Raw genomic sequence first — 27,818 nt, forward strand, 5'->3', positions numbered from 1 at the left:
AATTTCATGGCTGGGCCGAATATCTCTCATTAAGATGAATGTTCTTCCTCGTTTGCTTTATCCCATGTGTATGCTCCCTATAATGTTTCCCAGGTCAATGCTGCGGAAGCTTATGGGGTGGTTTGGTTCCTTTGTCTGGCATCGTGGGTGGCCCCTCATCAAACTTACTAAATTGCAGTTGCCTCAAGGAGAGGGAGGAGTTGATTTCCCAGACAGCAGAAGGTATCAATTGCTGTCCTTTGTCTGCGACTGGGTAGGTAACGATCCAAAGTCAATATGGCTGGATATTGAGGCCTCCCAAGCAAAGTGCCCACTTATTAACCTATTGTTCATGGATAAGATGAGGTCAGTTATGGACCACTGCTGGAACCCCATAGTCATTTGTACAGCCAAGGCATGGAGGGCGATGCGTCAGAGTGATGGTTGTTTATCCAAGACTTCGCCACTTACACCTATAGTTGGCATGCCAGAGTTCCGACCAGGGATGATGGACTCAAGGTTCAAACTATGGGCAGCGAGAGGAATTTCTAGTTTGGGAGACTTGTTTGAGGGGGAGGTTATGATGTCTTTTGAGCAACTGAGCTGCAAATACGGGTTGCCCAGCAGAGACCTTTTCCGTTTTTTTCAGGTTAGGGATTTCATCCAGAAGAAGACTACACTACTCACTAAGCCCCATAAGCCTGATACAGAGAGGTTGTTGCTACACTCCACAAGCACCCTTTCAGTTAGTGCCCTCTATCGCCTGCTGGATGGCAGGGCCTGGCAGGATATTAACCAGTTATGTGAGGTCTGGGAGCAAGAGCTGGGAGTGGAGATCTCTTCTGAAACATGGGAGAACATATGGGAAAATACTCAAAAGATCTCAATCTGTAACAGGACATGAGCTACACAGTTAAAAGTTCTGCACAGGACTCATCTGGCACCAGACCGTCTGGTGAAGTTTAAAAACGGGGCAGCTTCAGTGTGCCCCAAATGTAAAATAAGAATAGGCACTCTTACCCATTGCTTCTGGACATACCACTGGCTCCGTGTTTATTGCAGCGCTGTGGCAGGAGAGATAGGCAGGGTATTGAGGACTGAAGTCAAAGTAGACCCGATATCTGTCCTCTTAAGTCTACCGAATTTACCATCTTTAGATGCGCATGGGAAGAAACTATTTAATATTCTTGCATACTGTGCACAGAAGAATATTCTGGTGAATTGGGTATCTGAGAACCCGCCGGGCTTGCTGGGATGGCAGAAATTAATTATGGAGCACATTCCCTTGGACTTTTTCACAAACATGGTGCACCACAATAGATACAATTTTTATAAGACACGGCAGCCCTACTTGAGTTATTTGGATATAGATTTATCAGTTATCTTAACTGGGATGTTTGTTTAACCAGGATGATTAGATTTGTCAAGCCCTGGGCCCTGGAGGGGGGTCTCCCGAGTTAATATGGGTCTGTATACAAAGCTCCCGTTCCTTTGTTTGGGAGCCTGTGCCCAGCATAGCTGTTCTGTATTTTGTGGGGTTTCTTTTGGTTTTTCTCCCTTTTCTTTCTTTTTTTTTGGTGTTGTTTTGCACAGTGTTAGTGCTTGCTTTGTATTATAGAGAAGGTTAGTAGTTAGTAGATAGTAGTTGTATTTTTTTTGTCATGATTTGAAGATGTCGGTGTTGGACTGGGGTGTACAAAGTTAAAAATCACACAACACCAGGTTATAGTCCAACAGGTTTAATTGGAAGCACTAGCTTTCTGAGTGACGCTTCATCACCTGATGAAGGAGCGTTGCTCCAAAAGCTAGTGTACTTCCAATTAAACCTGTTGGACTATAACCTGGTGTTGTGTGATTTTTTTTGGTGTTTTTTTTTCTTTTTATTATACTGATATTTGTGATTGATTGTTTTTCTCAATAATTTTATATGTTTGTAAAGTTAAAAAAAATTGCTAATAAATATATTTACAAAAAAAAGGTATGAGTGACAGAGAATTACCCAAATTCCACTATTTAAAGAAAAAAAATAACAATTCTATTCTTTAACTCCAAAAGGGAACATTAAACAACAATCTACAACTGTAAGCCTCCTTTATCTTAAAAATTTGTTATCTACCTCCTGCTCTATAAAAACATATTGATCCGATAAAGCACCTATTAAATTTACAGAAAATTAATTTTCAAAACCAGTTGTCATTTTCTGGTGCCGAACTTCCTCTGTTTGTAGATTCTCCTGGGTTGTCTTTGGTCTTCTGCTGCAAAGATATTTCATATGAAAAAGATACCTTTCAGAGAGAAGTGTTGCAAGCAGTATAGGTGACAATGGCAGGTACTCTTTCTCTGACTAACTGTCCAAAATGCCTGCTTTTTATACCCCAAAACATTGGATCGGCCCATTGGTTTAATGTTGTCAAAACAGTAAAATTCAACTTCAATTGGGTTTTAGAATCTTGGGGCATAATTTAAACAGCACTGAAAATGTGTTAATATTGAACGACGTAGCAGAATCGATGGGCTAAATGGCCTAATTTCCGCTCTTATATCTTATGGTATTCAGCACATCGCTGCATATAGATTGATAGAACAGCATATAATTAGATAGAAGGTTTCTGTATGCCTAGAAATTAATTTCCTTCATGATAGCAATCAGTTGGGAAATACCAGAAGCTTTGCACCATAGCTGATTTCCTAAGGATTCAAGGGATTCATTGATGATATCTGTCTCACCATCAGTGCACCCGCAGGGAAATCAGTGTCTTTTATATACTCCACTGACATGCCAATGTTCAACCAATGTATCCTGCACGTATATACAAATTATCTGAAAAGCTGCCACACTATATTTCTTCAGTCACTCTCAGTTCCCATAGGAGCTGATAGGTCTTGTTCTGAATTTGAAGGTGTGTACTGTACCTTTAAGAGAGAATGAATGCATGCACCTATCAAGTGACTGCAGGCACAAAGTGTACTGAACAATTTGAAGTTGTAACATTTTGTTGTAACCTAGGTATCAACTATTAAATTCGAACACAATTCACATTTAGCCAATCTGTTTAAATTATGCGAGGAGAAAGTGAGGACTGCAGATGCTGGAGATCAGAGCTGAAAATGTGTTGCTGGAAAAGTGCAGCAGGTCAGGCAGCATCCAAGGAACAGGAAGAGAAGGGCTTATGCCCGAAACGTCGATTCTCCTGTTCCTTGGATGCTGCCTGACCTGCTGCGCTTTTCCAGCAACACATTTTCAGCTCTGATCTCCAGCATCTGCAGTCCTCACTTTCTCCTCGCATAATTTAAACAGATTGGCTAAATGTGAATTGTGTTCGAATTTAATAGTTGATACCTAGGTTACAACAAAATGTTACAACTTCAAATTGTTCAGTACACTTTGTGCCTGCAGTCACTTGATAGGTGCATGCATTCATTCTCTCTTAAAGGTACAGTACACACCTTCAAATTCAGAACAAGACCTATCAGCTCCTATGGGAACTGAGAGTGACTGAAGAAATATAATGTGGCAGCTTTTCAGATAATTTGTATATACGTGCAGGATACATTGGTTGAACATTGGCATGTCAGTGGAGTATATAAAAGACACTGATTTCCCTGCGGGTGCACTGATGGTGAGACAGATATCATCAATGAATCCCTTGAATCCTTAGGAAATCAGCTATGGTGCAAAGCTTCTGGTATTTCCCAACTGATTGCTATCATGAAGGAAATTAATTTCTAGGCATACAGAAACCTTCTATCTAATTATATGCTGTTCTATCAATCTATATGCAGCGATGTGCTGAATACCATAAGATATAAGAGCGGAAATTAGGCCATTTAGCCCATCGATTCTGCTACGTCGTTCAATATTGGCTGATAAGTTTCTCAACCACATTCTCACGTTTTTTTCCCCTTGACCCTCTTGATACTCAAGAACCTATCTGTCTCAGTCTTAAACATATTCAGTGGCCTCACCTCCACTGCCTCCTGTGGTGTTGAATTCCATAGGTTCACCAGTCTCTAGCTAAAGACGTTTATCCTTACCTCTGTTCTAAAAGATCTGCCCTTTACTCTAAGGATATGCCCTTGGGTCCTAGTCTCTCCCACAAATGGAGACATCTTCCCAACATCTACTCTGTCCAGGCCATTCAGTATTCTGTATGTTTCAATTAGATCTCCTCTCATTCTTCTAAACTTCATCAAGTATAGACCTGGGGTCCTCAAGCATTCCTCGTATATCAAGCTTTTTATTTTTGGGACAATTTTCATGAACCTCCTCTGAGCACACTCCAGGGCCAGTATGTCCTTCCTGAGATATAGGGCCCAACACTGTGCACAATTCTCCAAATATAATCTCACCAAAGCCTTATAGAGCTTCAGAAGTACATCTCTGCTTTGATATTCAAGTCCTCTCAAAATAAATGCCATCACTGCATTTGTCTTCCTAACCACTGACTCAACCTGCAAGTTTACCTTGACAAAATCCTGCACTACACTTTGAATTCTCTCCCCATTTAGAAAATTGTACATCCTTCTATTTTTCTTACCAAAGTGCATGACCTCACGCATTCCTATATTGTCTCCCATCTGTCACCTCTTTGCCCATTCTCCTAACCTGTCCAAATCCTTCTTCAGTTTCCCCACCTCCTCAATGCTACCTGTCCCTGTTCCTATCTTTGTATCATCTGCAAATTTCGCCAGGATGCCCTCAGTTCCTTAATCTAGATTGTTAATGTATAAAGTGAAAAGTTGTGGTCCCAACATTGACCCTTGTGGACCACCACTTGTCATTGCTGCCATCGTGAGAAGGATCCTTTTTTTCCCACTCTCTGCTTCCTGGCAAACAGCCAAGCTTCTAGCTATGCTAGCACCTTGCCTCTAATACTCGGTAATTTATCTTACTCGATAATTTCCTGTATGGCACCTTGTCAAAGAACTTCTTAATGTCCATTGGTACTCCTTGGTCTAACCTGCTCATTACTTCCTCAAAGGATTGTAACAGATTTGTCAGGCATGACCTCCCCTTAATGAAATATGCTGACTTCTCCCTCTTTTAATGTATACTTCCAAGTATTCAGAAATCTCATCCTTCACAATGGATTTCAGGATCATACTCATGACCAAGGTTAGGCTAATCGGTCCATTATTTTCTATCTTTGGCATTACTCCCTTTTTAAATAGGGGTATTGTTATGTTCGCAATTTTCCAATCCTCTGGGATCCTCCCTGATTCTTACGATTCTTGAAAGATCACCACTAATGCCTCCACTATTTCCTTAATTATCTCCTTTAGAATTCTGGGGTGTAGTCCATCTGGCTCAGGTGATTTATCCACCTTCAGGTCATTCAGTTTTTCTAAAACCTTCTCCTTGGTGATGGCTACCACACTCTGCTCTGACCCCTCACTCTCTTTAATTTCTTTGGGATATTACTCAATTCTTCCACTGTGAACACTGGCGCAAAGTAATTATTCAGTTCCTTAGCCATTTCCTACTCCCCACTACTATCTCTCCAGCATCATTTTCCAATGGCCCAATGTCTACTTTTGCCACTCTTTTGTCCTTGATATAGCTAAAGAAACTCTTATAGTCTTCCTTTACATTACTGGCTAGCTTACCCTCATATTTAATCTTCTCCCTCCTTATTTCCTTTTTTGTTACCCTTTGTTCACCACATTATATGCTTTTTCTTTTATTTTTATGCTGTCCCTGACTTACCTAGCCATGGTTGCCTTACCCTCCCTGTAGCATGCTTCTTTTTCCTCTGGATGAATCTCTGCTGTATCTCCTGAGTCAATGCTAAAAACTCCTGTCATTGCTGTTCCACTGTCTTTCCTGTTTGGCTCCTCTCCCAGTCAATTCTATCCAGCCCCTCCCTCATGCCTCTGTAGTTGCCTTTATTCAGCTGTAATACCATTACCTCTGATTCTATCTTCTCTCTCTCAAATTGCACAGTATGATCATTGCCTCCTAAGGGTTCCTTCACCTTAAGCTCCCTTATCAAGTCTACCTCATTGCACAGCACTAAATCCAGTATTGCCTGTTCCCCAGAGGGCTCGACTTCAAGCTACTCCAAAAAGCCACCTCGCAGACATTCCACAAATTCCTTTCCTTTCAATTCACTAATTTACTAATTTACTATTCCAGCCCATCTGCATATTGAAATCCCCCATGATCACTGTAACTTTGCCTTTCCTCCACATCTTTTCTATTTCCTGGTATATCTTGCACCCCAGCTTCTGACTACTGTTGGAGGCCCGTACATAATTCCAACTATGGTATTTTTTACTTTTCCGGTTCCTCAATTCTACCAACACAGATTCTATACCATCTGACCCTAGTTCATTTCTTACTATTGATTTAATTTCATTTCTTACTAATAAGGCAACCCCACCCCCTCTGCCAATTTGCCTATATTTTCAATAGGATGTTTATCCTTGAATTTCAGCTCACATTCCTGATCCCCACCATGTCATACCTGTCAATTTCAATCTTCACCACAAGTTCAATTACTTTACTCCTTATACTGCATGCATTCAGCTATAAAACCTTCAGTCCTGAATTATCCATCCCTCTTCTCATTGGCATTCGTTTGTCCAGTGTGCTTGAAATTTGATTGCTAACTCTTTCCATACAATCTGTCCTATTTATGTCTGTGCCGGAAATTTTAATAACTTCGCCTGAGTTCTGCACGCTTACCACTTCCTTTAATTCAGCTTTTCTAATTTCCCCTATAATTGAACCCCACTCCCCCTTTTAATTTAAAGCCCTGTTTACAGCCCTAGTTATACGATTCACTAGGACTCTGGTCCCACATGGTTCAGATGACGACCATCCCGTTGGAACAGGTCCCTTCTTCCCTAGTACTGGTGCCAATGTCCTATGAATTCAAACTCATTTCTCCCACACCAATCTTTGAGCCATGCATTTACCTGTTCAATCTTATTGACCCTGTGCCAATTAGTTCGTGGCTCAGCCAGTAATCAAGAGATTATTGCCTTTTTGGTTCTGCTTTCTAATTTAGCTCCGAACTGTTCATGCTCCCTTAGCAGAACCTCTGCCCTAGCTTCATCTACTTATTTGGTACCTATGTGGACCATGGCAAAAGTGAGGACTGCAGATGCTGGAAACCACCAACCACCGCCCCCCACCCCCCCCATTTGTCTCTCCACCCTGGAGACTTCCAGCCTCTATTCCTGACGAAGGGCTTTTGCGCGAAACGTCGATTTTCCTGCTCCTCGCCTGCTGCCTGACTTGCTGTGCTTTTCCAGCACCAATCTGATCTAAACCCTATGTGGACCATGACCACTAGATCTTTACCCTCCCGTTTCAAGTTATTCTGTAGCCCAGGTGAGATATCTCAAATCCAATACCAGGCAGGCAAAATAACCTTCGAGACTCTTAAACCTGGTCACAGAGAACGGTATCCATACCTCTAACTACACTATCTCCAATTTCAACAACATTTCTCTTCTGTCCCCTACTTGAATGCCTCCCTACAGCATGGTAGCATAGTCAGTTGGCTCATCCTCCCTCAGGATTCTCCTACTCTGGTCTCTACAAGTGGCCTGAAATTACACAGAGTCAAAGTAATGAGGTGAAACTGACAACTCTTGACATCAAGACCGCATTCAACCAAATATGGCATCAAGGAGCCCTAGCTAAAATGTATCAATGGATATGAGGGGCAAACTCATACCTGTACATAGGCTTACGGTTGTATTTGTTGGAGGTCAGTCATCTCAACTCCAGGACATAGCTTCAGGATCTCCTCAGGGTAGTGTCCTAGGTCTAACTATCTTTAGCTGATTCATGAATGACCTTCTCTCCATCATAAGGTCAGAAGAAGGGATATTTACCAATGATTGCACAATATTCAGCACTATTCATGCCAGCTTGAATATTGAAGCAGTTCATATTCAAATGGAATAAGATCTGGACAATATCCAGGCTTGGGCTAACAGGTGCAAGAACTGAAAATGTGTTGCTGGAAAAGCGCAGCGGGTCAGGCAGCATCCAAGAAGCAGGAGAATCGACGTTTCGGGCATGAGCCCTTCTTCAGGTCCAAAACGTCGATTCTCCTGCTGCACTTTTCCGGCAACACATTTTCAGCTCTGATCTCCAGTATCTGCAGTCCTCACTTTCTCCTAACAGGTGGCAAGTAACATTCACAACACACAAACGCCGGGCAATGACCATCTCCAATTAAGTAAAATCTAGCCACCTCCCCTTAACATTCACTGGTGTTATCATCACTGAAACCCACACTATCAACATCCTGGGGTTATCATTGATCAGAATGGACTTGTCACATAAATGCAGAGGCTACAAAAGCAGGTCAGGGGCTTGGAATACTGTGGTAAGTAATTCTCCACCTGACTCCCCAAACCTTCTACAAGGCACAATTCAGGAGTGTGATGAAATCCTCCTCACTTGTCTGGATAGGTGCAGTTCCAACAACACTCAAGGAGCTTGACACTATCCAGGACAAAGTGGAACCACATCCATAAGCATCCATTCCCTCCAATACCAACACTCAGCCATAGTTGTCTGTTCTCTGTCCAAGATGCATGGCAGAAATTCACCAAATCTTTGGACAGCACCTTCCAACTCATGACTACTTACATACACACAGATAAGAGCACCAAATATGGGATAATCGCCACCTGCAAGGGCCCTTCCAGACCACTCATCATTCTGACTTAGAATTATATCGCCATTCTTTCACTGCCACTGGATCAAAATCCTGGAATTTCCTCCCTGCTGGCATTGTGTCAATCTTCAGTATGTGGACTGCAGTACAGAATTGAATTGAATTGAATTTATTGTCACGTGTACCGAGGCACAGTGTAAAGCTTTGTCTTGCAAGCAATGCAAACAGATCACAGGGTTAAGTAGCATAGATAAGTAAATAATAGATAAACAACAGGAAAAAACAAAAACACAGGTACAGGCGAATGTTAAGAGTTTGAGAGTCCATTCAGTGTTCTAATAAAAAAACAGTAGAAACTGTTGCGAAACCGGCTGGTGCATGTGTTCAGGCTTCTGTACCTTCTCCCCAGTGGTAGAGGTTGTAGAAAAACATTACCAGGGTGGGATGGATTTTTGAGAATGCTGGTGGCCTTTCCTTGACAATGGGCCTGCTAGATAGATTCTACAGATGGGAGGTTGGCCTTTGTGATTGTCCGGCCGAGTTCACCACTCTTTGTAACTGTCTCCGATCTTGCATGGTACAGTTGCGATACCAGGTAGTGATACATCCAGACAGAATGTTCTCGATGGTGCACCTATAAAAGTTGGCAGGGGTATTCACCGTCATGCCAAATATCCTCAGCTGCCTGAGGAAGAAAAGATGTTGTTGGGCCTTTGTAACCAATGCGTCCACATGAAAAGTCCAAGAAAGCTTGTTGTGGATGACCACTCCCAGAAGCTTGACACTCTCCACGTGTTCCACCTCTGTGCTGTTAAGGTGTAGGGGGGCATGAGTTACATCCTGCCAAAATCCAATAATGACTTCCTTGGTTTTGCTGGCATTGAGAGCTAGGTTGTTCTCAGCGCACCATTTTTCCAGATCTTCCACTTCCCATCTGTAGAGTCATAGAGATGCACAACACAGAAACAGACCTTTCAGTCAACTCATCCATGCCAACCAGATATCCTAACCTAATCTAGTCCCATGTGCCAGCACTTGGCCCATATCCCTCTAAACCCTTCTGATTCATATACCCATCTAGATGCCTTAGTTCAAGAAAGCAACTTACCAGTAGCTTTTCAAGGAAAACCAGGGACAGGCAATTAATGCTGACCAACCGGCAATGTCCACTTTCGCATAAATGAATGAGAAAAAAGTTTTGCACTATCAGAACTTAATACTGGAGGCATGGGGTGTCCATCTAAACGTTTGAAAGCCATCTCTGAGGCAAGACTGCCACATAGGATAATAGAGTCTCTCATGAAGGCTGAATCCTGCAGAGACACTGTCACTGCATCATCTGAAGATATGACACTTTCACCTACATCGAGCGTCTGCTTCTGCCTCCTCTCTATAACCCCTCACTCCTCAGCAGCTTAGCCATATTTCTGCAAATCATATCACTCTTGTGCCAGGTTAGCTCTCTTTCTCTACCTCCCACATGATATACAATACCCACTGTGGACACAGTTTCTCTGCACCAGCGTTGAAAGATGAATGTCAGAAGTAACATGATGCCAGGTTATAGTCCAGCAGGTTTACTTGAAATCACAAGGTTTCAGACCATTGCTCCTACAGGTGAAGTGAAGAGAAGTACATAGGCACCAAATTTTTATGCAGAAAAATAATGGTAAAATAATCCAGATAATTATGAGTGTGAAAAGAACAATACAATTGTGCTGGAATTGTGCTAGAGCCAAACCAAATGGGTGGAATAACATGATAGGTATGAGTCGCATGATAAGGGTTGAACCAAAGTAACAAGTAATCCAAAACTGTACAAATAACCATGCAAATGCCACGACAATGAATGAATAGACACTGCACAACCATTGCCAGGCAGGAGTGTTCCCTCCCTGTGGGAGAACACTTCAGCAGGGTGGCATCGTGGCTCAGTGGGGCAGCACGGTGGCTCAGTGGGGCGGTAAGGTGGCTAGTGGTTAGCACTGCTGCCTCACAGCACCAGGGTCCCAGGTTCGAGTCCAGCCTTGGATGACTGTCTGTGTGGAGTTTGCACGTTCCCCCTGTGTCTGCATGGGTTTCCTCCAGGTGCTCCAGTTTCCTCCCACAGTCTAAAGATGTGTAGATCAGGTGAATTGGCCATGCTAAATTGCCTGTAGTATTAGGTGCATTAGTTAAAGGGAAATGGGTCTAGTTGGGTTGCTCTTCAGAGGGTCAGTGTGGACTGGTTGGGCCGAAGGGCCTGTTTCCACACTGTCGTGAATCTAATCTAAAAGAACACTCAGCCTCTGATCTTTGGGTAAGCGTCCTCCAAAGCAGCCTTCGAGATGCTCAAAAACACAGAATCACAGAGTAAAACTGATAGCCAAGTTCCATACCCTTGAGGAGAGCCACAACCATGATCTTGGGTTCGTGTCACTACATGTAAATCCACCGTACTGTTCAGTATCTGTAAAATCTTCCTTACTGTCCTGTTTTGGCACCATCGCCTTGATAACTTGTTATTCTCACTCTACCTTGCTGTAATGTACAGTTTTGGTTTACCTGTTAGTTGGTTAGACCCTCGGCATACGACTCTTCTACCTATCATGTTATTCCACCATTTTTGATTTGGTTGTAATTATTAATCAGATCGTATGTCATTCCTTCACTTGCTATTCAGCTGTTGAAACTTTTACTTACACTGTTTGGCACTTTTGATCACCTGCAAAGCCTTATTATTCAGGCTGTTGACACTCCACTCACAACATTTGTATTTCTCTTCTGACACTGCTCACTACCTGGATTATCTTAGCATTATTTCTCTGTATAAAGTTCTGTGCCTGTGTGTTTCCCTCCACTTCACCTGATGAAAGAGCAGTGCTCCAAAACCTTATAATTTCAAATTAATCTGTTGGACTGTAACCTGGTGTCATGTGATTTCTGACTTTGTCCACCCTATTATCTCCACATCATGCTGAAAGATGATTGGATCGATACATTTCTAGTCAGTCTGTGAGGGACAGTCCCAATTATAATTAGAGGTTTATGACAGTGAACTTTACCCCTGAAGTCAGAGAGGGACCAACCTCCAGCCTTTAAAACTTTCCTCCATAAACCTGAAGAAAATCAGTTTGTGCATGTTTCATATGTATTCTCCTTAGTATCACTTCAGGAGCATATTATAGCAATCAGTTGGACTGTAAACTACTTTAAGTGTCCCTTAATTATTAACCACAAAGTGGTGAATGGGTACCAATTTAAGAGCCACCCACACCAACTGTATTATTGCAGGTTGATGTGATGATACCAGGTTCATGACCCAGTGTGATCACAGTGGATATTACATGAGCACCAGCACATGAATCTCAACTGGTTGAATCATCACCTCTTTTCAGTCACAGTGTCTTGGTTCAATAAGTTAATGAGTTTTGTTTTTTAGCAAGGTAACTGTTGCCTTTCAGCTAAATCCAACAACATTTTGCTTGGGTCAGGGTTTTAAAAGGGTAAAAACTGAAAGGTAAGGGTAATGTATTAAAGAATTGGAAAGAAGATCAGAAGATAGTAGACATCTAGCATGGGAAGGTTTGCACAGGATATAAATTGGGCTTTCTGACTTTGTACTCCTTCATTTTATAATTAATATTCCTTGAAGCCTACTAGAAGGTATTTGCATTGACCAGAATGTTCAGAAACCATATGCCTGTGATTTACCTATGATTCTATGCATCATGGAAGTCCCCATCTGCTTCAAGAAGACCACCATCATCCCAGTACCAAAGAAAACCCTGCAGCTTGCCTCAATGACTGCTGCATGCAGTTCTGACCTATATAGTTATGAAGTGCTTCAAGTAGTTAGTCATGGCTCATTATCAACTCTTGTCTTCCAGCCTGCCTTGATCCCTTGCAATTTTCCTACTGTTGCAACAGGTCCATGGCAAATGCATCTCTCTGGCTCAACGCTCATCTGTGGAAAATTTGGATAATAAGGATACCAACTTATTGACCACAGCTCCACCTTAAATATTATAAATCCAACCAAACTATTCTCAAAACTCCAAGACCGAGGTCTCTGTTTCGTTTTCTGCAACTGTGTTTTTGCTTTTCTGCCCCACAGACTGCAATCAGTAAGGATAGGTCACAACACATCTTCCACAACGATCTTCAACACTGGTGAACCACCAGGCTGTATACTCAGCCCATTATGATACTCCCTGTACATTCGTGACTGTGTGGCCAAATTTCATCCTAATTCCATCTACCAGTTAGCTGATAACTCCCCATCATTGTAGGTTGTATCTCAAACAATGACAAGACAGAATACAGGAAAGAAATAGAATTTGGTGATGTGGTGTAAAGATAACAATCTCTTCCTCAACTTCAGCAAAACAAAAGAGCTGTTGATTGATTTCGGGAAGCAAAGTGCAGGACACACCCATATCTTCATCAATGGAGTTGAGATGGAGACCGTTGAGAGCACTCCTAGGAGTGACAATCACCAACAATCTGTCCTGGTCCTCTCACATGATGGTCAAGAAATCACAACAACACCTCTACTTCCTCAGGTGGCTAAGGAAATTTGGCATGTCCATAAAGACTCTTGGCTGAAAATGTGTTGCTAGAAAAGCGCAGCAGGTCAGGCAGCATCCAAGGAGCAGGAGAATCGACGTTTCGGGCATGAGCCCTTCTTCAGGAATGAGGAAAGTGTGTCCAGCAGGCTAAGATAAAAGGTAGGGAGGAGGGACTTGGGGGAGGGGCATTGGAAATGCAATAGGTGGAAGGAGGTCAAGGTGAGGGTGATAGGCCGGAGTGGGGGTGGGCGCGGAGAGGTCAGGAATAAGATTGCAGGTTAGGAAGGCGGTGCTGAGTTCGAGGGATTTGACTGAGACAAGGTGGGGGAAGGGGAAATGAGGAAACTGGAGAAATCTGAGTTCATCCCTTGTGGTTGGAAGGTTCCTAGGCGGAAGATGAGGCGCTCTTCCTCCAACCGTCATGTTGCTATAGTCTGGCAATGAAGGAGTCCAAGGACCTGCATGTCCTTGGTGGAGTGGGAGGGGGAGTTGAAGTGTTGAGCCATGGGGTGGTTGGATTGGTTGGTCCAGGTGTCCCAGAGGCGTTCTCTGAAATGTTCCGCAAGTAGGCAGCCTGTCTCCCCAATATAGAGGAGGCCACATTGGGTGCAGTGGATGCAGTAAATGATGTGTGTGGAGGTGCAAGTGAATTTGTGGTGGATATGGAAAGATCCCTTGGGGCCTTGGAGGGAAGTAAGGGGTGAGGTGTGGGCGCAAGTTTTGCATTTCTTGTGGTTGCAGGGAGTGGAGGTTGGGTTGGTGGGGGGTGTGGACCTGAGGGAGTCACGGAGGGAGTGGTGTTTTCGGAACGCTGATAGGGGAGGGGAGGGAAATATACCCCTGGTGGTGGGGTCCGTTTGGAAGTGGCGGAAATGACGACGGATGATATGATGTATATGGAGGTTGGTGGGGCGGTAGCTGAGGACCAATGGGGTTCTGTCCTGGTGGTGATTGGGGGGGTGGGGTTCAAGGGTGGAGGAGCAGGAAGTGGAGGAGATGCGGTGGAGGGCATCATCGATCACGTCTGGGGGGAAATTGCGGTCTTTGAAGAAGGAGGCCATCTGGTTTGTACAGTGGTCCTCCTGGGAGCAGATGCAGCAGCAACGAAGGAATTGGGAATATGGGATGGCAGGGTGTGAGGAGGTGTAGTCTAGGTAGCTGTGGGAGTTGGTCGGTTTATTGTATATGTCCGTGTTGATTCGGTCGCCCGAGATAGAAATAGAAAGGTCTAGGAAGGGGAGGGAGGAGTCTGAGCCGGTCCAGGTGAATTTGAGGTCGGGGTGGAAGGTGTTGGTAAAGTGGATGAACTGTTCAACCTCCTCGTGGGAGCACGAGGGAGCGCAAATACAGTCATCGATGCAGCGGAGGAAAAGGTGGGGGGAGGGCCCAGTGTAGCTGCGGACGATGGACTGTTCCACATATCCTACGAAGAGACAGGCATAGCTGGGGCCCATGCGGGTGCCCGTGGCTACTCCTTTGGTTTGGAGGAAGTGGGAGGATTGGAAAGAAAAGTTGTTCAGGGTGAGAACCAGTTCAGTCAGTCGAAGGAGGGTGTCGATGGAAGGGTACTGGTTGGTACGGCGGGAAAGGAAGAAGCGGAGGGCTTTGAGTCCTTCGTGATGGGGGATGGAGGTGTACAGGGACTGGATGTCCATGGTGAAGACAAGGCGTTGGGGAGTGGGGAAGCGAATATCATGGAGGAGGTGGAGGGCGTGGGTGGTGTCCCGAACGTAGGTGGGGAGTTCTTGGACTAAGGGGGACAGGACCGTGTCGAGGTATGCAGATATGAGTTCGGTGGGGCAGGAGCAGGCTGAGACAATGGGTCGGCCGGGGCAGTCAGGTTTGTGGATTTTGGGCAGGAGGTAGAAACGGGCGGTGTGGGGTTGTGGGACTATGAGGTTGGAGGCGGTGGATGGGAGATCCCCTGAGGTGATGAGGTTATGGACGGTCTGGGAGATGATGGTTTGGCGGTGGGAGGTGGGGTCATGGTCAAGGGGGCAGTAGGAGGAGGTGTCTGCGAGCTGGCGTTTAGCCTCAGCGGTGTAAAGGTCGGTGCGCCAAACTATTACAGCGCCTCCCTTGTCTGCTGGTTTGATAGTGAGGTTGGGGTTGGAACAGAGGGAGTGGAGGGCTGCACGTTCCGAGGGTGAGAGGTTGGAGTGGGTGAGAGGGGTGGAGAGGTTGATGTCGTGGCGGCAGTTGGCTATGAAGGGATTGAGGCGGGTAAGAGGCCAGCACGGGGTGTCCAGGTGGATGGGGTGTGTTGGAGGCGGGAGAAGGGGTCGTCAGAGGATGGGCGAGAATCCTGGTTGAAGAAGTAGGCGTGGAGGCGAAGGCGGCGGAAGAATTGTTCGGTGCCTCGCCGTGTGTTGAACTCGTTAATCCGAGAGCGTAGGGGAATGAAGGTGAGGCCTCTGCTGAGGACTGGACTTTCATCCTCAGAGTGCGGTAGTTCTGGAGGGATGGTGAAAACACGGCAGGGCTGGGAGCTAGGACCTGGTGTGGGGCTGGAGCTGGGAGTGGGGGCGGGGTTGGACATGGGGACGGGGATGGAGATCGGCGTGGGAGCGGGGTTAGGTGTGCGAGCGGAGATCAGCGTGGGGGCGGAGATTGGCGTGGGGGCGGGGTTTGGCGTGCAGGCGGAGATCAGCATGGGGGCGGGGCTAGGCATGGTGACGGATATCGGCGTGGGGGCGGGGTTAGGCGTGGTGACGGAGATTGGCATGGGGGCAGAGACGCATGCGGCGTGGAGGTTGTGCAGGTTAGTGATGTCACTGGGGGCAGAAGTGGCTGTGGTGATGACAGAAACGGTGTTATTCCTGATAGCCGTGGACCCCACGGAGGCCGCGAATCTGTCAGTGATGGTCTTCCTGGCGATCGTGGAGGCAGTTGTATGGGAGGCGATCGCTGCACCCAATGTGGCCTCCTCAATATTGGGGAGACAGGCCGCCTACTTGCGGAACATTTCAGAGAACACCTCTGGGACACCCGGACCAACCAACCCAACAACCCCGTGGCTCAACACTTCAACTCCCCCTCCCACTCCATAGCAACACAACAGTTGGAGGAAGAGCGCCTCATCTTCCGCCTAGGAACCCTCCAACCACAAGGGATGAACTCAGATTTCTCCAGTTTCCTCATTTCCCCTCCCCCCACCTTGTCTCAGTCAAATCCCTCGAACTCAGCACCGCCTTCCTAACCTGTAATCTTCTTCCTGACCTTTCCGCCCCCACCCCCACTCTGGCCTCTCACCCTCACCTTGACCTCCTTCCACCTATCGCATTTCCAATGCCCCTCCCCCAAGTCCCTCCGCCCTACCTTTTATCTTAGCCTGCTGGACACACTTTCCTCATTCCTGAAGAAGGGCTCATGCCCGAAATGTTGATTCTCCTGTTCCTTGGATGCTGCCTGACCTGCTGCGCTTTTCCAGCAACACATTTTCGGCTCTGATCTCCAGCATCTGCAGTCCTCACTTTCTCCATAAAGATTCTTACCAATTTTTAGAGATGCATAATAGAAAGTATTGTATTTCAATGCATCATGGCAACTGCTCTGCCCTGGACAGTAAGAAACTACAGAGAGTTGTGGACACAGCCCAGTCCATCGCGCAAGGTAAATTTTCATCCACTGACTCCAACTATACTTCCCGCTACCTTAGAAAGGCAGCCAACATAATCAAAAGCTTCTTCCACCCCAGTTATAATCTCTTCCAACCTTTTCCTTCAGGCAGAAGATTCAAAAGCTTATGTACACAAAAGAACAGATTTAACCACAGCTTTACCAACAGCATTCTCCCCACATTTATTTGACTTCTGAATGAACCTGGCAAATCTTAAGTTTAATGTTGATCTTACTCTTCATGCAGCCGTAACTTTATATTCCTCACTCTGCTTTACTATCCCTAAGCACTTTTATGGTCTGATCTGCTGGTACTGCACGCAAAACAAAACCTTTCACTCTATCTAGGTACATATGAGAATAATAAATCAAATCAAATCAAACAGTTTAAGTGAACTGGTCAGTCCATCTCACCAATTTTTCTTTGATTTATCTCTGAACTGTTTGTCTGTCTTTCTTTGTGAGAGTGCAGGCTGGAATTAAAGTAGATTGGATTTAAATCAAAGACATTACTTAGATTACTTTGTTGTTTAACTTTGCTCTGCTAAAACTAATATATCAATCATAAATTATTAATTGTTTAGTTTAAGTTTTAAACTTCTCTGGTATCATTATTCTGGTATTGGTTATTCAGAAAGTCTGATTGGGTCAATTTTGAGGGTCATTGAGTATTTTAATTTTAATGTGTTGTGATTACAGGAATCGGGAGACTGATTTGATTTGGGCTGCCTGCCTTCATGTTATAATAGGTAAGAGACAGAGAGTTGTGGTCAAAAACTGTCTGACATATCACAGGCACCAGTGCTAGATCCCTTATTGTTTGTGATATATCTAAACATAATATTGAGAAGTCTGGAGTATAAGGATGCATATATTATGCTGCAGCTAGACCCCATTTGGAGCACTGTGAGCAGTTCTGGGCACCACACATTAGGATATATGGACCTGGGAGGGAGTATAACATAGGATAATGCAAGAATAATTCCTGCACTTCAGGAGTTATGAGGAGAGTTTATGCAAATTTAGGCTTGTTTTCTCTAGAACTTAGAAATTTACAGGGTAATCTAATCAAGGTCTTCAAAATACTAACAGGAAAAGACAGGGTAGATATAGATTAACTATTTCCACTGGCTGGAGGTTCTGGAACCAGTGGGTGTTGCCTAAAAATTAGACACAGACCATTCAGGATAGATGGTGTGAAGTATTTCTACACACAGGGTGGTAGATGTTTGGAACTGTCATACCCAACAGGCAGTGAATGCTAGATCAGTTGTTAATTTTGAATCTGAGATTGATCATTTTTTTTGTTAAGCAAGGTATTCAGGGAGGTAGGCCAAAGGCAAGTTTTGGAGTTAGCCCACAAATCAATGGCAAATGGAATTTATTCATAGATTCATAGAATTCATAGAATCCCTACAGTGTGGAAACAGGCCCTTTGGCCCAACAAGTCCACACCGACCCTCCAAAGAGTAATCCACCCAGAGGGATCTTGTCCAAACTTGCCTGAAGATATCAGAACAGGGTAATAAGGTGGTTAAGAAGGGACATTTTCAGTAGTGGCATAAGAGTATGGAGGTTATGTGGAGCTATAAAAAACTTTTGTGAGGCCACAGCTGTGTGCAGTTCTGGTCACCACACTATAGGAAGGATGTGATCGCACTGGAGGGTTTGCACTTTACAGGATTAATTTCCATTCATTGCTGTTCAGTCTATCTGATCAGCCTGTTTATATTGTTCTGCTGTCCAAGGCTTTCCTCCTCTTGGTTTACCACATCACTAATTTCTATGTCATCGACAAACTTACTGATCATAACTTTACATTCATGCATGGATCATTAATGTACACATCAAACAGCAAGGGATGCAGCACTGAACTCTATGGTATGCTATTAGAACATAGAATATAGAAGAATACAGCACAAGAACCGGCGCTTTGGCCCACGATATTTAGATTAGATTAGATTACTTACAGTGTGGAAACAGGCCCTCCGACCCAACAAGTCCACACCGCCCCGCCGAAGCGTAACCCACCCATACCCCTACATCTACCCCTTACCGAACACTACGGGCAATTTAGCATGGCCAATTCACCTGACCTGCACATCTTTGGACTGTGGGAGGAAACCGGAGCACCCGGAGGAAACCCACGCAGACACGGGGAGAACGTGCAAACTCCACACAGTCAGTCGCCTGAGGCGGGAATTGAACCCGGGTCTCCGGCGCTGCGAGGCAGCAGTGCTAACCACTGTGCCACCGTGCCGCCCACATGACGCCAAATTAAACAAATACCTTCTCCCTGCCCTTGGTCCATGTCCCTCCATTCCTTGCATATTCATGTGCTTAACTAAAAGTCTCTTAAACACCCCTATTGTCTCTGCCTCCAACACCACTCCTGGTAATATGTTCCAGACTCCTATCTCCCTCTGTGCAAAAAAAATTCCCCTCACATCTCCTTTGAACTTTTCCCCTCTCACCTTAAATGCAGGGCCCATAGTTTTAGACACATCAACACTGGGAAAACATTCTGTCAACCACCACAAATCTATGTATCTCATAATTGTGTAGACTTCTATCAAGTCACCTCTCAGCCTCTGCCTTTCTACAGAAAATAAAATGAGTTTTTCTAGTCTCTCCTTTTCGCTCATATCCTCTAATCCAGGTAGCATCCAAGTAAATCTCTTTGCTCCCTCTCTAAGTCCTCAACAACCTTCCTGCAATGTGGCAACCAGAATTGAATGGAATAGTGTAGCCTAAACAAAGTCTTATAAAGATAAAGCATGATATCCTGATCTTGTATTCAGTTACCCAAGGAAAGCACGCCATACGTCATCTTTACCAACCTATTTGCGTGGCAACTTTGAAGGACCTATGGATTTGAAACCTAAGATCCTTCTGTCCATCAATGCTGTTCAGGGTCCTGCCATTAACTTTTCCTTAACAGTTGATCTCCCAAAGTGCAGCATTAACCCAGACTAAACTCCATCTGCCATTTATCCGCCCATATCTGCAATTGATCTTTCCTCCACTGCATCCACAACTCCACCATTCTTGTATCATCTGCAAAGTTACTAACCTAGCCATCTATCTTTTCATTCAAGTCATTTATATGTATCATGAGCAGCAAAGATCCCATCATGGATCCCTGCGGAACACCATTCATCACGGACCTCCCCCTGCTTTGGGCAAGCTAATTCTGCATAGCCCAACACACCCCATCCACCTGGACACCCCGTGCTGCCTCTTAACCGCCCTCGTTCTCTTCATAGCCAAATGCCGCCACGACATTAACCGCCTCAACCTGTCCACCCCTCTTACTCACTCCAATCTATCATCCTCACAACGTGCAGTCCTCCACTCCCTCTGCTCCAACCTCATTATCAAACCGGCAGACAAGAGAGGTGGGGTAGTAGTTTGGCGCACTGATCTTTACATTGCTGAAGCTAAATGCCACCTCGCGGACACCTCCTCCTACTGCCCCCTTGACCATGACCCCACCTCCTATCACCAAACCATCATCTCCCAGACCATCCATAACCTCATCACCTTAAGGGATCTCCTATCCACCATCTCTAACCTCATAGTCCCACAACCTCGCACCGCCCGTTTCTACCTCCTGCCCAAAATCCACAAACCTGACTGCCCCGGCCGACCCATTGTCTCAGCCTGCTCCTGCCCCACCGAACTCATATCTGCATACCTCGACACGGTCCTGTCCCCCTTAGTCCAAGAACTCCCCACCTATGTTACGGACACCACCCACGCCCTCCACCTCCTCCATGATTTTCGCTTCCCCGGCCCCCAATGCCTTATCTTCACCATGGACATCCAGTCCCTGTACACCTCCATCCCCCATCACAAAGGACTCAAAGCCCTCCGCTTCTTCTTTTCCCGCCGACCCAGCCAGTACCTTTCCACTGACACCCTCCTTCGACTGACTGAACTGGTCCTCACTCTGAACAACTTCTCTTTCCAATTCTCCCACTTCCTCCAAACCAAAGGAGTAGCCATGGGCACCCGCATGGGCCCCAGCTATGCCTGCCTCTTCGTCGGATATATGGAACAGTTGATCTTCCGCAGCTACAATGGCACCACAGCCCACCTTTTCCTCCGCTACGTCGATGATTATATCGGCGCTGCCTCATGCTCCCACGAGGAGGTCGAACAGTTCATCCACTTTACTAACACCTTCCACCCCGACCTCAAATTCACCTGGACCGTCTCAGACTCCTCCGTGGGCGGCACGGTGGCACAGTGTGGGCGGCACTGTGGCACAGTGGTTAGCACTGCTGCTTCACAGCGCCAGAGACCCAGGTTCAATTCCCACCTTGGGCAACTGTCTGTGTGGAGTTTGCACATTCTCCCCGTGTCTGCGTGGATTTCCTCCGGGTGCTCCGGTTTCCTCCCACAGTCCAAAAAATGTGCAGGTTAGGTGAATTGGCCATGCTAAATTGCCCGTAGTGTTAGGTGTGGGGGAATGGGTCTGGGTGGGTTGCTCTTCAGAGGGTCGGTGTGGACTTGTTGGGCCGAAGGGCCTGTTTCCACACTGTAAGTAAGTAATCTAATCCTCCCTCCCCTTCCTAGACCTCTCCATTTCTATCTTGGGCGACCGACTCAACACGGACATTTACTATAAATTGACCGACTCCCACAACTACCTAGATTACACCTCCTCCCACCCTGCCCCCTGTAAAAACGCCATTCCATATTCCCAATTCCTTCGCCTCCACCACATCTGCTCCCAGGAGGACCAATACCAATACCGAACAACCCAGATGGCCTCCTTCTTCAAAGACTGCAATTTCCCCTCAGATGTGGTTGATGATGCTCTCCACCGCATCTCCTCCACTTCCTGATCCTCCGCCCTTGAACCCCGCCCCTCCAATTGCCACCAGGCCAGAACCCCACTGGTCCTCACCTACCACCCCACCAACCTCCAGATATATCGTATCATCCTTCGTCATTTCCGCCACCTCCAAATGGACCCCATCACCAAGGATATATTTCCCTCCCCTCCCCTACTTGTGGAATGTTTCAGAGAACACCTCTGGGACACCCAGACCAACCAACCCAACCACCCCGTGGCTCAACACTTCTACTCCCCCTCCCACTCCGCCAAGGACATGCAGGTCCTTGGCCTCCTCCATCACCAGACCATGGCAACATGACACCTGGAGGAAGAACGCCTCATCTTCCGCCTAGGAACCCTCCAACCACAAGGGATGAATGCAGATTTCTCCAGCTTCCTCATTTCCCCTCGCTCCCCCCCACCTTATCTCAGTCCCAACCCTCAGACTCAGCACTGCCTTCTTGACCCGCAATCTTCTTCCCGACCTCTCCGCCCCCACCCCCTCTCTGGCCTATCACCCTCACCTTAACCTCATTCCACCTATCTGCATCAACTAGGTCAAGTCACTGTGGATACCATGCATCCTAATCTTCTAGATGAGCCTACCATGAGGGACCTGGTTGAAAACCTTACTAAAATCCATGTAGCCCACATCCACTGCTTTACCCTCATCAATCTCTTTTGTCACCTCCTCAAAAAAATTCAATTAAGTTTGTAAGACATGACTTGCCCGACAGGGAGAAAGTGTGGACTTTCCAACTGCCGCTGTGACATTGACTGCCTCAACCTGTCAACCCCTCTCACCCACTCCAACCACTTACCCTTGCAACACGCAGCCCTCCACTCTCTCCACTCCAACCCCAACCTCACCATCAACAGAGCAGTCAAGGGGGTGGGGCACAGTTGTAGTTTGGAGCACTGAACTCAACACCACTGAAACCAGGTACTTACTCGCGGATACTTCTTCCTATTGTCTCCTCGACCACGACCTCACCTCCCATCACCAGACCATCATCTCCCATACCAATCACAACCTCATCACTTAAGGGGATCTCCCACCAACAGCCTCCAACCTCATAGCCCTGGAACCATTCACCACCCGGTTCTAACTTCTCCCCAAACGTCACAAACCTGACTGCTCCTGTCAACCCATCATCTCAGCCCACTCCTGCCCCACCAAACTTATATCTGCATACCTTGACACATCCTGTCTGCCTTGGTCCAGGATCTCCCCACAAACATTCGGGACATCGCCCATGCCCGCTACCTCCTCCATGACTTTCGTTTCCCTGGACCCCAATGCCTCATCTTCACTATCCACATCCAGTTCCTGTGCACTTCCATCTACCATGATGAAGGTCTCCTGGCCCTCTGTTTTTTCCTTCCCTGCCAACCCAACCAGCACCCTTCTGCTGACACACTCATTCGATTGCCTGAACTGGTCCTAACCCTCAACAATTTCTCCTTCAGATCCTCCCACTTCCTCTAGACCAAAGAGGTAGCCATGGGTACCCGCATGGACCCCAGCTATGCCTACATCTTCATCGGGTATCTGGAACAATCTATCTTTCACAGGTACACCGGCACCATTCCCCACCTTTTCCTCCATTACAGCGATGACTATATCAGCACCACCTGTGCTCTCATGAGGTGATTGAACAGTTCATCATTTCATGAACACCTTCAACCCCAACTTCAAGTTCATCTGGACTATCTTGGACCCTTCCCTCTCCTTCCTGGACCACTCCATCTCCATTTCGGCAACTGACTCAACATGGGCATCTACTTCAAACCCACCGACTCCCACAGCTACCTGGACTACACCTCCTCCCACTTTAACTCCCTGCCCATTCTCCCAAGGACATGCAGGTCCTGCGCCTCCTCCATCACCAAACCTTTACCACCTGACGCCTGGAGGAAGAATGATTCATCTTCCGCCATGGGACTCTCCAACCACATGGGATCAATGTGGATTTCACCAGTTTCCCCTTTCCCCTCCCCCCATCTTATCCCAGATCCAATCTTCCAATTTGGCATTGCCCTCTTGAACTGTCCTACCTGTCCATCTTCCTTCCCACCTATCTGTTTCACCCTCCTTCACCCCAGCCCCACCCCCGCTCCCATTTATCTGTTAGCCCCCTTGGGTCATCCCCCATTCCTGATAAAGAAATTATGCTCAAATCACCGACTCTCCTACTCCTCGGATGCTGCCTCACAGGCTGTGCTTTTCCAACACCATACTCTATGACTTCCTCTACACAAAGCCACGCTGACTGTGCCTAATTAGGCCATACTTTTCCAAATGCACATAAATTTTATCCTTTAAGAATTCTCTCCAACATCTTCCCAACCACCGATGTGCAATTCACCGGTCTATACTTTCTTGGATTATCCCAACATTAGCTACTCGGCAGTCCTCCAGGACCTCTCCAGTGGCTAATGAGGATCTTGATCAAGGCCCCAACAATCTCCTCTGTTGTCTCTCTCAATAACCTGGGGTAGATGCCATCGGCCCCGTGACTTATCCACCTTAATGCTTTTCAAGAGACCCAACATCACTTCTTTCTTGATCTCAAAGTGTCATAGCATATTAACATGCTCTACAAAAATTCCAGTATCCTCCATATCCTTCTCCTGGGTGAATACTGATGCAAAATACTCATTTAGGATCTCATTCACATTCTCTGCATCCAAGCACAAGTTACCTCCTTATCCTTGAGTGGTCTACCTTCTCCCTAGTTATCCTCTTGTTTTTGATGTTGTATTGGGATTCTCTTTAACCCTGCATGCCAAGGTCATTTCATAGCCCCACCTTGGTCTCCTAATTCCCTGCTTAAGTTGTTTCCTGCTTTCTTTATATTCCTCAGGGGTACTGTCCAATTTTAGCTTCCTAAACCTTACATATGCTTCTTTTATTCCCTTTGATTAAATTCCCAACCTCCCTCATTATCCAAAGGTCCCTTACCTTGCCATCCTTGTCTTTACTCCTTACAGGAACATGCCAGTCATGACTCTCATCAGCAGGTCTTTAAACAATTACCACATGTCAAATATGGACTTGCCTGATAACAGCTTCTCTCAATTAACACACCCAAGCTCCTGCTTAATCCTGATGTAATTTTCCCTTCCCCAATTTTGTATGTTGCCATTAGATCCTGACTTATCCTTATTCATAGCTATCTTAAAAATTAAAGAGTTATGATCATTATATCCAAAATGCCCTTCCACTGAAAGGCCAATCACCTGGCCAAGCTCATGAGCCAGTACAAGGTCCAGTGTGGCTGTTCTATAATTGGACTGTCCACATTCTGTTTCAAGAAACCCTCTATGATGCTCTTAACAAATTCTGTACCATCTAAACGTCTTTCTGTAAGGAAGTCCCAGTCAGTATTGGGGAAGTTAAAGTCACCCCCTATGAAAACTGTTTTTATTGCATCTTTCCATAATATGCCGACATATTTGTTCCTCAATGTCTTGATGGCTGTTGGGGTGCCTTAACTGTAATCCTATACGAGTGATTGCACCTATCTTATTCTTGAGCTTTACCTATATTGACTCAGTGAATGAGCCCTCCAGTATAGAACATAGAACATAGAACATAGAAGAATACAGCGCAGTACAGGCCCTTCGGCCCTCGATGTTGCGCCGATCAAAGCCCACCTAATCTACACTAACCCACTATCCTCCATATACCTATCCAATGCCCGCTTAAATACCCATAAAGAGGGAGAGTCCACCACTGCTACTGGCAGGGCATTCCATGAACTTACGACTCGCTGAGTGAAGAACCTACCCCTAACATCAGTCCTATATCTACCCCCCCCTTAATTTAAAGCTATGCCCTCTTGTAATAGCTGACTCCATACGTGGAAAAAGGTTCTCACTGTCAACCCTATCTAACACCCTAATCATCTTGTACACCTCTATCAAATCACCCCTAAACCTTCTTTTCTCCAATGAAAACAACCCCAAGTGCCTCAGCCTTTCCTCATAGGATCTTCCTACCATACCAGGCAACATCCTGGTAAACTTCCTCTGCACCCGTTCCAGTGCCTCCACATCCTTCCTATAGTATGGCGACCAAAACTGCACACAATATTCCAGATGCGGCCGCACCAGAGTCTTATACAACTGCAGCATGACCTCAGGACTCCGGAACTCAATTCCTCTACCAATAAAAGCCAGTACGCCATATGCCTTCTTCACTGCACTTTTTACCTGGGTGGCAACTTTCAGAGATCTGTGTACATGGACACCAAGATCCCTCTGCTCTTCCACACTACCAAGTAGTCTACCATTAGCCCAGTAATCCATCTTTTTATTACTCTTACCAAAGTGAATCACTTCACACTTAGCTACATTGAACTCCATTTGCCACCTTTCTGCCCAGCTCTGCAGCTTCTCTATATCCCGCTGTAACCTGCCATATCCTTCCTCACTGTCTACAACTCCTCCGACTTTCGTATCATCCGCAAACTTGCTCACCCAACCTTCTAACCCTTCCTCCAGGTCATTTATAAAAATGACAAACAGCAATGGTCCCAAAACAGATCCTTGCGGAACACCGCTAGTGACGGCACTCCGGGATGAACCTTTGCCATCAACTACTACCCTCTGTCTTCTTCCAGAGAGCCAATTCCTAATCCAAACCTCCAACTCACCCTCAATGCCATATCTCTGTATTTTCTGCAGTAGCCTACCATGGGGGACCTTATCAAACGCCTTACTAAAATCCATATATACCACATCTACCGCTTTCCCCTCATCTACCTCCTTAGTCACCTTCTCAAAGAATTCAATAAGGTTTGTGAGGCACGACCTGCCCTTCACAAAACCATGCTGACTATCCTTGATCACATCATTCTTATCCAGATGTGCATAAATCCTATCCCTTACAATTCTCTATCAGTATGTCGTCTGAGTGCAGATGTAACATTCTCCCCACTTTTGGGACCATTAGACAGGATCTGGCAGAGGTTAATTGGATGAGTCTGTTTGAAGGAAATGGAACACCTGGCAGTTGGGAGGTTTTACAAGAGTCCAGGGACAGTATGTCTCTCTTAGGCTGAAGGGAAACACTGGCAGGTTTAGGGATCCCTGACTGACGAGGGATATTGAGGCTCTGGTCAAGAAAACGAAGAAGATATTGTCACAAAGCTGGTCCTTTTTTTCTAAAAGCTGTTCATGTTTTCAAGGTACTGTGTCCTTGATTTTTTTCAGGGGGGTCATAAAACACTCTGGGCTCTGAAACAACTGGTTTGGTACAGAGATTAAAGGGTATTGAGACACCTTTTTGTTTATACGTAAACAGGTGAGACATTAGGCCAAAGCTTATGTTTTAGAACTGACCTGTGTAATGTAAGAGGAGTGATCAGTGATGGAAGCTGAGGTCTTGGTTGAGTTCAGTGAAGCAGTGGGCTCTGTGGAAACAAGTTGTTAGATTCTCTCTCCTTCGGCCCTTCTAACTTCGATCTATAGACCTTTGTTTCATTTTTTTGCTCTGTGTTTAAGGGGGCTTGTTTATTGGGACTGTTGTGAATAGTCAGAACAGCATAATTAAGTCTAGTTTGTGATAGTCTGAGTTACTTAGATTTAGATTTTACTTAGATTACTTACAGTGTGGAAACAGGCCATTCGGCCCAACAAGTCCACATCGACCCACCGAAGCGCAACCCACCCAGACTCATCCCCCTATATTTACCCCTTCACCTAACACTACGAGCAATTTAGCGTGGCCAATTCACCTGACCTGCATATTTTTGGATTGTGGGAGGAAACCGGAGCACCCGGAGGAATCCCACGCAGACACGGGGAGAATGTGCAAACTCCACACAGAGAGTTGCCTGAGGCAGGAATTGAACCCAGATCTCTTAGCGCTGTGAGGCAGCAGTGCTAACCACTGTGCCACCATGCCACCCACTTTCTGTGGGTATTCTATATTCTGTTCTTTGTGTTTCATTCCATAATTTTGTGAATAAACTTTTGTCAGTTTTAAAACCTGGTAGTCAACCTAGCTAACTTACTCCAGGTAATTTTCACTGTACACTTACCAAAACAAATTGCAAAGTTACGGTCTAGGCTGCCTGTTTAAGAAAGTTTTGAGTGGTCTGGCCTAGTCCATAACAGCATACGCTGGATTTAAGCTATTGTCAAGTGAATCCCTAGATGACTATAAAACATGTA

The 27,818-nt window shown here is 45.7% G+C and overlaps 1 long non-coding RNA gene across 1 annotated transcript in view; it reads left to right on the forward strand.

Moving 5' to 3' along the window:
- Positions 1-27,818, forward strand: part of LOC140481528 (uncharacterized) — a 70,040-nt gene that overhangs the window by 33,243 nt on the left and 8,979 nt on the right. The window contains exon 2 of the long non-coding RNA XR_011961547.1: positions 17,489-17,538. This is a non-coding gene — a long non-coding RNA (uncharacterized lncRNA). The remainder of the gene's footprint in view (positions 1-17,488; positions 17,539-27,818) is intronic.

The sequence above is a fragment of the Chiloscyllium punctatum genome, chromosome 9 (assembly GCF_047496795.1).
Source record: "Chiloscyllium punctatum isolate Juve2018m chromosome 9, sChiPun1.3, whole genome shotgun sequence".
NCBI lineage: Eukaryota > Metazoa > Chordata > Chondrichthyes > Orectolobiformes > Hemiscylliidae > Chiloscyllium > Chiloscyllium punctatum.